Genomic DNA, 12,364 nt, shown 5'->3' on the forward strand with positions numbered 1-12,364 from the left:
TTCTTGTACCATGATGACCAGAACTGCACACAATACTCTAGATGTGGTCTTATAAGTACATTATATAGTTTGAGCATAATATCCCTTGACTTAAATTCAACAGTTTTTATGGTATAAGCTAACATGCTGCCTTTTTAATTGTTTCTGTGCATTGCTTAACTGATGGAAATGTTGCATTAACATAAACCTTAAATCCTTTTCAGAGGTTGCTTCCTGTATGACAGTGTGTCCCATCTGGTATTTATAATTGGTCCAGGTCTTTAGTGCATAATTTTGTATGGCACAGAAATAAGACTAATTGGTCTGTAATTACTAGGATCCATTTTGTCTCCCTTCTTGAAGATTGGAGTCACATTTGAAACTTTCCAATCTTCAGATATTTCTCTTTTCTAAAGTGACTGCTGAAATATGCCTAATAAGAGTTTATAGATGATATCTTTCATTTCTGTCAAAACAATTGGTAAGATCCCATCAGGTCCAGGGGTTTTATTAGTCTTCATCGTATCGAGGGCTTGAAGCACATGTGACACTTCTATTTTAAAATCTATGAACTCAAGAGTTTGTTTTCACTTCTGCATGAGGCATTCCACTTGTTTCTTCCTTTCTAAATACTTGGGTGAAATAGTTGTTCAGTTTGTTTGCTTCAGTACCCCATATTCTCTTGTTCAAGGTGCTACAAGTGTGTAGAATTCCATGGCCACACTGCTGTGTGGAATTTAGGCCCTGTGTTTATGCATAGAAAATTCTGTTTACCTATGTTGTGTGAAGTCTATTTGATGTGCACATGTGACTCCAAGAATAAGTGTGAGATTTTCATGGATAGGATATCAAGGCGTACCCAAGGCTTGGAGAATATTCAGATGGGAAGCATCAGTGCTATTTGTGGATGACATCATGCTACTGGACCACACAACACTGCCCCTTTTAATGACTAATCCATGAAAAAAGAAAACCTAAATAGTCTTGAAAAAGGTTGTCATCCTAGTAGGGAAATCCTAGTTTATTTTTAGGTGACTTGGATTTGAGGAGAGTATTGTCATACTGGCGACTAATAGTGGACCTTGTCAATCTGAAAGTTGGTTGGTACTGTGCAGAGTTTGCCTGGGAGCATTGTTCCTTATCTGGTTAGGTGGCTCCTGGACTCTGGAGCCAACAGACAAATACATTACACCTCTGGCATCTGTAACTTTGCCTCCCTGTGGGTACTTTAATTTAATCCTGAGAGGCATCCTCCAATTCAAAAGAATGTTCAAATATAATAAATTTTTATTGCCAAAATACAGCAGTAGTCTCAAAAAAACATGCAAATTTAATAAAACATGGAGTCCAGAATTGTTATAGAAAATTCCATATTAAAAAATGAAGCAAAAAAGTGAAAAAGAACAAAATTACATACCACAACAAAATTCAAACTCAGACTAGAGGGGGAGCTGTAGGTAGTGGCTGTTACTAAAAATAGGAAGGAAGTGATTCAGCAACACTATGTTAGACTCCTCATTTTAAGTGTGCAACCCCTGCATGATGTGACTGCTGCATAAGGGCTCGTTTATACTTCACGCTCAGAACGCGTACGTGTTCCCAGTGTTCATTTGACTCGTCCTCTGAGCAGGTCCTCAGAAATTAACGTGACACGTGCGTGAGTTGCAGCACTAGCAAAAAGTGGGGGTGTGGGGCACAGTGCGATCAAGTCGGAATGTAACGTCAGAGTCTCTGTTTACTATCTACATGTGACAGAAAGCCTCTATGCGGATCCTACGGGATCGATGTGCGCACTTCGATGTTTGATGAATGGTTCGATGTGGTGAAGCAAAATGCCAACATACAGATCAATCGTGGTGCTTTTATATTCAAGCATTGCATATTCCCCATCGTAATGACATGATACATTTTAAAAGTCTCACATACCATCTTTTGTGCTGTCTTTTTTTTTTTTTGTGGCTTCCTCCTGACCTGACAGCAGCAGAAAACAGCAATAGATCACCACACAGAACACATTAAATTCCAACTCTCTGCACATTTAGAATCTTTAGATTTATACTTGATATCACTTTCATGATGAAATGCATTAAAGTATGTATGTTACATTTTACAGATAAATCGTTAATTTCATTTAAATAATGAATACTGTTAATAATTACACACATGGGGGTGACACGGTGGCAGAGCGGTAGCACTGCTGTCTTGCAGGGAGTCACGTCGCTAGTGTTCCCTGCTTGGAGTTTACATGTTTTCCTGTTGGATTTACACAGAGTGCTCCAGTTTCCTTCCAAAGATATGCAGATTTGGTGACATTAAAATAATGCCAGTGTATGTGAGTGCTTGTATTCACCTTACGATGAGCCGATGCCCTGTCTAGGGATTGTTTCTGCCTTGTGCCCAATGCTAGTTGGAATGGACACATCCCTGGATTTAATCATTAAACATCCTTTTCAGAGATATTGTGGTAAGGTGTCATCGGAATTTATTGGATGTTCCAGGCAATTCACAACACAGCGAAGCTAAACCTGTTCTCACTGTGATAATATCTTGCACTGCCACCTGGTGGATTCTTCCAGATTTATGTAAAGTATGCTTGCAAGTATAAACAGTACAACGCTTGCGTAGCAGTAGCGTCCATAGGAGCATCCATCGCGTCTCGTGAAGTATAAACCAGGCCTAACATATTGCCATGCAACAGACCAAGGGGCCCAAGTCAAAAAGAAGTGGAAAGAAAGGACTATGTGGAGATCATTAGCCCTTTCATGATAGTATGCAAATACCTGATGCATACTTTTCATATAATTAATTTACAAGAAATATCTCACTTACTTGTCTTACTTGTATTGGGGAAAAAAAACCTGTGACAGGCTATCAGCCTCATTAAAGTTCTTTGCATTAGTGGAAAATGGCAGATTCTTTATATTTCAATATGGAATAACCCAAAGTTTATTAATGCAACCATACATTTTTTTTATTATCAGTTGTGGCTACTACAGAGGGATAACACTGCTCTCAGTGTTGGGTAAGGTCCTTGCTAGGGTCATCCTCAACAGGATCCATGATCACTTCCTCACCTACCAGCCACCAGAGCAGTCTGGTTTTACATCTAAGAAGTCTACTGTCAACCGTATCCTGGCACTGAGAGCTCTCCTGGAGCACAGACACGAATATCGGCAGAGTTTCTTTGCAGCCTTTGTCGATCTTCGTAAAGTGTGTGACTCATTTGATTGAACTGCCCTGTGGGACATCCTGAGACTTTGTGGTATTCCCTCAAAGTTGCTGGATATCATGGCCAGCCTGTACACTGGTACTGTGAGTGCTGTGCAGAGTGGAGTCAGAACCTCTGCATTTTTTCCAGTTGATTCTGTGGTTCATCAAGGGTGTGTTCTTGCTCCTGCTCTGTTCAATGCTTGCATGGACTGGGTGTTGGGCCAGCTCGTGGGGTCCAGCAGCTGTGGGGCATCCATTGGTAAAGAAAGATTCACTAATCTTGAATTTGATGACAATGCTGTGATCTTTGCGGAGTCAAGGGAGGCTCCGACTGGGGCTCTCAAGAGGCTGAGCGAGGAGTCTGAGTGTCTGAGCATGCAAGTGTCCTGGACAAAAACCAAGATCCAGGCCTTTAATTATCTCTTGGGCACAGCCATCAGCAGTGTGTCTCTCTGTAGAGAGAGGGTCAGCCTTGTGAAGAGGTTCACTTATCTTGGCAGCGACATTAATGTCTGTGGTGACTGACTCTTCCTATGAAGTCAGTAGATGGATTGGGAGAGCATGGGGGGTTATGAGGTCGCTGGAAAGGGGTATGTGGCTCTCCCAATATCTATGCAAAACAAAGAATGTCCAAGTCTTTAGAGTCCTGGTGCTTCCTGTCTTGCTATATGGCTGTGAGACATAGATGCTATCCAGTGACCTGATGTGAAGACTGGACTCCTTCAGTACTGTGTCTCTTCGGAGAATCCTTGGGTTCCGCAGGTTTGACTTTGTGTCACATTAGCGGTTGGTCATGGAGTCCAGAATTAGGCACATTACCTGCATTGTGAGGAAGCAGGTTACGGAACTACGGCCATGTGGCGTAATTCCCCAAGGGTGATCCGGCTCACAGGATCCTCATTGTTGAGTACCTGAGCTGATGGACCAGGTCAAGGGGATGCCCATGTAATACCTGACTTCAGCAGATAGATGGTCATTTCCGGAGGGTGGGTCAGAACCTCTTGTCTGCCTGGGGTGTTGCCAACTAGGATCCCTGAGCTGTTTCGTCATGTGGTAGGTGTCACAATGCACTGCACCAGTGTATGCTCCCCAACCAGACCTGACCTTGTCATTTATGATTCCAGTTAACTCTCAGAGAATAAAGCACATACTACAACCATTTGCAAGAGATAGTTGCTGTTATTATTATCATTTTGATTAATCAGATGTTTATTTTGGATCATACATACATTTTGATTATGTCTAAATTGTGATTATTAATTACATCATTATTTTCTATTTTCTCATGGTAGTGACCAAACTGTTTAGTGTTTAAATGGTCCATTGCTGTCAAGTGATCAAAGTCAATGCAACACATGACGTCACGATTGGTTATGGTATTTAAGACCTCATCCACACTAGTAAGTTTTCCTGTAAAATGCAGCCATTTGTCTTTGTTGTCGCCATTCAGGCACAGTATCCTTGTGTTTTCAACCAACGGAAATGAAAACTTTTGATAATGCACTTGAGAGCCAGGGACTTTTGAAAATGCAGGTGTTTTAGTGTGGACAGGTAAAAATGAAGATTTCAGGAAACACAGACTCACTCCAATGCTCTCTAGTTGGTTTGTGTTCCCTGCTTGCTGTTTACAATATTTCATTCCCTGATTGGACACCCCCTCAGGGAAGAAAAACACATTCCAAAATAACAGGCATAGAAGAGTAGTGCTTGTTATGTTGCTTATCTGTATGCATCTAAATTGCATTTTGTGCAGTTTTCAGAAATCAAAGTCATGCAACTACTCACACTGCAAGGTATAGTCACCAGTGGTCTGTTTTCTCAAACTGCACAAGCACATTCGGTTCCTTTTGACATGCCACATCATGGGTGCTCAGACTATACATTTATGATGCACACTTACTGCATTCACTGTGCAATGAAATTTGATGGAGACATCAGAAAACTGACTCATGAGGCTGATCACACAGCAAGACAGTCGACTGAAGTTTCTGACATGAAATTTTTCCGATTTTGCGTCAGCTTAATCATGAGAAGCAATCGGGTATCTGAAGCACTCTCATACTACGCGTGAAACAGTGGCTGATGAATCTGAAATTTGGGCCAGCTCGGAAACTCTATTTCTGACTGCAATTTGAGCTTATAATCGTTCCAAAATCACACAAATGTATGCTTGGATTAAGACATCTATGCTACGTGCATGCCCAGTACATATTTTCTAACATTCTGAAAAAAGGAAGGATCTAGGAGACTTAGTGGAATTTTCACCATCTATTTTAAGTGCACAGAGGTGATGACAAAGGAAAACAGGACGTTAGGTTATATAGTACCTCAATATGTAGAGGACAGGGAAAAGAAGGTAGGGTGTGATTAAGCTGTGTAACTCACTAGTGAGACCTCATCTGGCATACTGTATACAGATTTAAGCTTCATATAACAAAAAAGTCATAGTAGCGCTTGACTTAACTAGGTAGATTAAGGGGACTGAAAGGTATGAGCTATGAAAAAAAATGAAGGTAATATAGTTAGAAAGACAGAAAAAAATACCTGTCCAGAGCTTGACCCGGAGAATGGAAAAGAAGGTGGCGAGTATTTTGGGGATAAAAAGCAAAGAATATTCAAAAACATGTAAGAAGATATCAGAAAATGTCATAAGTACCAAATTGTAATCACTAGACAAAAATCAAAGTCAAAAGAAAGCAAGGCAAATTTTCCAAATCTTTGAATCAAAACCAAATCCAGCAAATATGAATTTGAACTTTTATCTACAATCTTGGACAACATGGAAATTATGATGCTGAAATTTTTAACTTTGGGTCAAAGATGACAAGTGTCGCACACTTTCAGTAGTCACAAGGTAGCAACAGAATAGCAACCATAAACAGGAAGGCATCCAAAATAGCAGGCACCCATGAAAAATAAAATAGTGGTCTAATAACAAAATTAATACACAATATAATTTTAACTATGTTTAAATAAGCCAGAAATTTAAGAAAATAACAGAATTGAAATCTTGAAGAAGCAAACCCTCTAAATAGACCACAGACATATGCAAAAGTTGACTTTCACTGAAAAATAAAATAAAAACTTTGTAAAATCATAACAAAAACAAAACACTAGACACAAATGAAAGCTTATGTAATAAAGTCAGTCAGTCAGTCATTCTGTAAACCGCTATATCCTAACACAGGGTCACGGGGGTCTGCTGGAGCCAATCCCAGCCAGCACTGGGCGCAAGGCAGGATCAAATCCCAGCAGGGTGTCAACCCACCACAGGGCACACACCCACACCCCAAGCACACACTAGGGACAATTTAGGATCTCCAATGCACCCAACCTGCATGTCTTTGGACTGTGGGAAGAAAACGGAGCACCCGGCAGAAACCCATGCAGACATGGGGGAAACATGCAAACTCCACGCAGGGAGGACCCAGGAAGTGAACCCAGGTCTCCTTACTGTGTGGCATGTAATAAAGTTAAGAAGACAAAAGCTGTTGATAAATTAATATTTCCCTGACACAATTTTTTTGAAAATGAATGTTGTGAAGTTATTTATTATTTGAATAAGTGTAGACACTGTTTGTTGTCCATCCATCCATCCATTATCCAACCCGTTGTATCCTAACTACAGGGTCACGGGGGTCTGCTGGAGCCAATCCCAGCCAACACATGGCGCAAGGCAGGAACCAGTCCTGGGCAGGAAGCCAACCCACCGCAGGACACACACCCCAAGCACACAATAGGGCCAATTTAGAATCACCAATCCACCTAACCTGCATGTCTTTGAACTGTGGGAGGAAACCGGAGCACCCGGAGGAAACTCACGCAGACATGGGGAGAACATGCAAACTCCACGCAGGGAGGACCCAGGAAGCGAACCCTGTGTGTTGTGCGTCACCAAAATAACATGATGATGTTGTTATATGCATACTTGCAAATGGCAGCCTCCGTGGCAGTTTACCAAATGATACTCAATGACAGCAATGACATCATCAACACAACATTTGTAAAAATTTTGTTAAAAGTTAAAAAATGCATGCATACAGTAATCCCAAATGAACGATAATGGAAGGAGTTGAACCTTTTCCATTTAAACAACTGGAGAATTAGAGGTGACTGAAGTGTATAAAATTATGAAGGGATACATAATGAAGGGGTACATATACTGACACAGACCAAGGTCTGTTGCAGACTGCAGGAAAAAAGATGGATCTTGAGATGAAACTTTTATCTATTTACTAATAGAGCATTGACAGAGCCAAAATGACAGACTATATACCTAATTCTGTCTTTGACTATCGATTTTCATCCTGTCCCTTTAATTTTGGTTGTCAGGTTATTTTGCTCTCCCGGTTTTTACCCCTGCCAGTTTCTGACCCTGTGTTTTGTTTTCATTCATCATCTGGGGCCTCATGTATAAATGGTCCGTACACACAAAACTGTTTCGTACGCCTATTTCCATGCTCACATCAAGATTTATAAATACTAAACTTGGCGTAAAGCCACGCACATTTTCACGTCAGCTCAAACCCTTGTGTACGCAAGTTCTCCGCTCGGTTTTGAAAACTGGCAGCACCCATTCCTGTTCCTGTGTGGTTTCCCTTTAGTTTTTAGATTCACATCCCTAAAGCGGCTTTATCAAATGCACTGAAATTAACCACATATCGTTTATTAGTTTAAGGCATCTCATTGTAATCCACCCATACCCATATAATGGTGCACCAAATGGCCAAATTATTCTAAATACTGTCACTGCTTTAGTGTTGTTATTCCCAGTGCAGCACTGAGTGTTTAACCCACTGTATCTGAGTGTGGAATCACAGCTGTACAGCAGCTGATCGGATTATCGGTATACAGCATCTTGCACACACTGTCTCAACCATATGCACAATCTATTTAAACTGTTCCCATATGGCAGACGCTTCAGAGCCTTTCCTGTAGGGACCTTGCTGTTCAAAAACGGTTTCATCCCAAGTGCTCTAAATGCAGTCAATCAGTCCATCAAGTGCTCCTGGTAGAACTGTTTGTACTTATAAGTACAATCACCTCACTGTAAACTTGCGATACAGTTATAATATTGCACAACCTGAGCCACTTTATAAAGCACGTATTTACATATGATAACGACTGGTTTCTAAGTCGATTTAGATTTCCAAGCACTATCTTCTTGGAGCTCTTGATATCATTTTTAAGATGAAATACAGTAAAGCATGTTTATTACATTTGTGAAAAGAAGTGGACAACACACTCGTAAAGGGTTTGGGGTTTGAGCCCCGTATACTGTAAGGTCCAGAATAGCCTTCCCTGGCTTATGCATTCACTGAAACAATGAATCATACAACGGACAAAATTGCAGTGCATGAATGACATTTATATAGAAAGACTGACAGGAAATTGAACACAGAGAAATGCTGGGAAGAAGGTTGAGCGGACATGACGTGGAATGGAAAAGCCGGAAGTGCAGTCGTCAGGTAAGGTCGGAAATGGAAGGTTTAACAGATGAATGGAATCGTCTGCCAGTCTTCTTATTGTACGTTTTATTTTTCTCCTTTTCTGTTGAACGAGAGAGAGAGAGACGTTAGTGCCTTGTACAAAACCCACTTTCTTTGTGTTGTCCCGCGTAGTTGAGCACATCAGCTGTTCCCCAAGTGTGCGTGTGTGACACATTATACAGATAAGTTTTAAACTTCATTAAAATAATGTACAGTATATTGTTAATAATTAAACATGTGAGGACATGGTGGTGCAGCGGTAGCGACGAGCTGGCGCCCCATTTAGGGATTGTTCCTGCCTCGCGCTGTATGCTTGCTCGGATTGGTGTGACCCTGGATGGATAGATAAATAGATGGAATAATTAAACATGCACTACAAAGATGTTACAATGTTTCATAAACATTTTGAAGAATCGGCATTCTAAGCTTACAGATTGCTTGGAATCTATTACAGAGCTGATCGTATGGCGATTGGTTACTTGGAGAAAGAAAAGGAAGGACAGGAATAGGAGGTTAGTACGTTTGAGAGAGACAGTACTGCTGCAATAAATTATTTTATCAAAGGTCGCGCACGGCGCAGCAAGCATCTTGCGGGAGGCAGGAACAATCTCTGGAAAGGGCACCGCTCATCGCTAATACTGTGCCACCGTGTCCCCATGTTTAATACATGCTTTAATTCCTATCATTATGAAAATGATATCAAGTATACATCTTAGTATTTAAATTGTTCAGAGATCTGTAATATCATGAATGTAATATATTCTGTGTCCTGTCAGCGGAAGAGAAAGCCCGTTTAAGAAGCATGTAGTAGTTTACACACACATAGAGTACATAGAAGAATACATAGAAAGAAGCATTTAACGTGAACTTTAGTTACAATGGGATCTGAGAAACTAGTAAATTAAATGATTTTAAGATGAAGTTTATGACATTCTGCTTTGATGACAAAATAAAGTGCATGATTAAAGTGGAAATTTTGAGATTAAAGTTTCATTTGGACATTTTTTTCAACTGTGTCCCTATTTTGTTTTACTTTTCTCCCTACCCTAATATGCTTCCATATGACACTCAGACGGTGGGCTACGACTCGCCTTTTCATGGCGACTTTGATATCTGACCACTTCTTATTTATTTTGGACACTTTACGGAATACTGAACTTGAACTTTCGAGTTTCTCCGCCACTCTGTTACTCGATCAACTTCCCTTTGTTGTTTATATCACTGCTTAAACCAACAAAGAGTACGTTTTCCCTTGCCTCCACTTGGTATTCACTGAAATTCTTTTTTCCCGTGCTTTTGCCATTGTCTTTTCAAAGAACGCTGAGCTTAAGGGCTATTTATATTGATTTGCATATTCAAAGAGGCGTAATTCTGGGAGGAGTTGGGGAGAGGCAGCAGGCGCGTGCACATTACTTTTCACGCTGACCGGGATTTATGTAGCAGAAGAACGTGGAAGTTGGCATACGCACAGATTTATGCATCTGGATTTTTTGTGCATACGCACTTTTCCGCTTTTGTCCATATGCCATGTTTTAGTGTGAATTCTATGCATGGCGTTATGCATGAGGCCCCTGGTCTTTCATCTTTCTAACCAAAATCTTTAGACACTTTAGTGTCTCATAACAGTGCCACCTAGGAAAACAAAATGGCCTTGTGGAAGAAACACAAAACATTAACTAACTTTGACTATGCTCAAATGTGAATCTAATAAGAAAATGACAGTATATTTGAGTTCCTGATGATTTAAAATGGATTGCTGAAAAAAAATTGCAGAGACTAGGAATAATTTACAAAGACTCAGCAACTATAACAGCGCATTGGATGAAGTTCTTCAATTATGAACTGGGGCCATAGATAGAAACAGGTTTAAGAGTAAATATCGCACAAATATGAGAATGTTTTTCTTCACACAGAGAACCATAAATACTTGGAATATATGACTCAATGTTGTTTTGGAGAAATTACGTAAATAGGAGTTGTTGGGCTTAATGGCTTGTTCTCATCAAAATAGTTTTTTAAGGTCACTTGCTCAATGCATGAATTGTAATAAATGGGTTATGAAAATGGACAGATGGATGTGAGGTGGTCTCAACACACACACACATTTAAGATTATCATGAATTTATAATTAATTTTTATTTCCCATGACTATGTGGCACCCCATTTAGGGTTCACCTGGTGCTACTAAGATAGACACTAACACCTCGGCACTCCGTACTGGAGTAATCAGTTATGACAAATAAATAATTGAAGCATTATTTATTGTATGTGCCAGGAAGGAAGGACAGGCATCCTGGCCAGAATAAAGGACGGATTTATAACCAGCCAGGAGGCCATAATGGAAGGACTGGGAGAATGTACTTACCAGGGGCAGGTCATTTCCCCCACAGGGCAGGTGGCAGTGTTCCTCAGGGTGCCCTGTAGGGGAGTTTGGTGACCGCTAGAGGGCGCTGCCAGAGGAGGACTGCTCTGGTTTTTGCACAATCCAGAAGTGTTTCAGAGGACTTGGACAGGAAACCAGAAGCAGTTCGTGGGTCAACTTTTAAAGGGGAGCGCGCTGCCTCACTTAAAACGAGTCAGTGTCGGAAGGCAGTGGACACCACTGTCTTGGAGGAGGAAGGAGAATTGTGAATAGTTTATTCGTACTGGTGTTCTTATGAAAGGCTGATTTTGTCAAATAAAAACTTTTATTTGATCCTGGAGTTGTGTTGGGTATTGCTGTGTCTGTGGTTTGTGGTTCAGTGGCACCCCCTAGTGTTTACATTATATATCTAAATTCTGGGGACCAAAGCAATTCATTCATATGTAGTCTGAAGTATACTGTATATACTTATATAGCTGCACTACTCACTTTCACAATATTAGTTGAATTAATTTATTTTGGCTACAGTTAGCAAATCGGAAGTTGGACTTGACTAACACCCCTGGTTTAATTATGAATGTTCACACATCAAAGCCTGTGTTCCCAAAAAGCTTCATTAAATTACAGCAGGCCTACTCCTGGAGAACTAGTAGCCCACCCTGGTTTTAATCTCAACCTTAGAGTTCAAATACTTAACCTAATTAGCTAAACAAATTATTCTTGCATTCACAAGAGACATTTAGATCAATTAGATTTTTTTAGGAATCCATATTATATTTTTTAATTTAATAATTCAATAAAATGAAACGTGCCCAAAGGAAAAAATCATTATGCCATTTGAGTTAGAGGAGAGCTTCAGGTAAAATATAAAACGGACAACTCATTTACTTTTGAGCAAGGCATTTCAGAGCAGCATTATAAAGAAACAGTGCTGCTCCCTCACAGTTTCAGGGCGCGGAGTTCTCTTCCTGTGCATAGCCACATGGTTTCTTTTCACATTCTAGTGAACAGCGATTCTAAATTAGGTCTGTATGTTGTTGCTGGTCCCTGATTTGCACCAATCTCTTCAGATAGATTAGATTGAACACCTTCCCTTTTATTATTGCAGATCAGTTTAAATACCTAGGGATAAATATCACAAGTAAACACAAAGCTCTTTAACAACAAAATTTTGCCATCTGTATGGAAAAAAATTAAGCAAGACTTGCATAGATGGTCGACCCTTCATCTCACACTAGCTGGAAGAATTAACGTTGTTAAGATGAATATCTTTCCTAAGCTTCTCTTTTTATTTCAAAACATTCCAATATACAACAATAAATAA

Source organism: Erpetoichthys calabaricus, chromosome 15 (genome assembly GCF_900747795.2).
Source record: "Erpetoichthys calabaricus chromosome 15, fErpCal1.3, whole genome shotgun sequence".
Taxonomy (NCBI): domain Eukaryota; kingdom Metazoa; phylum Chordata; class Cladistia; order Polypteriformes; family Polypteridae; genus Erpetoichthys; species Erpetoichthys calabaricus.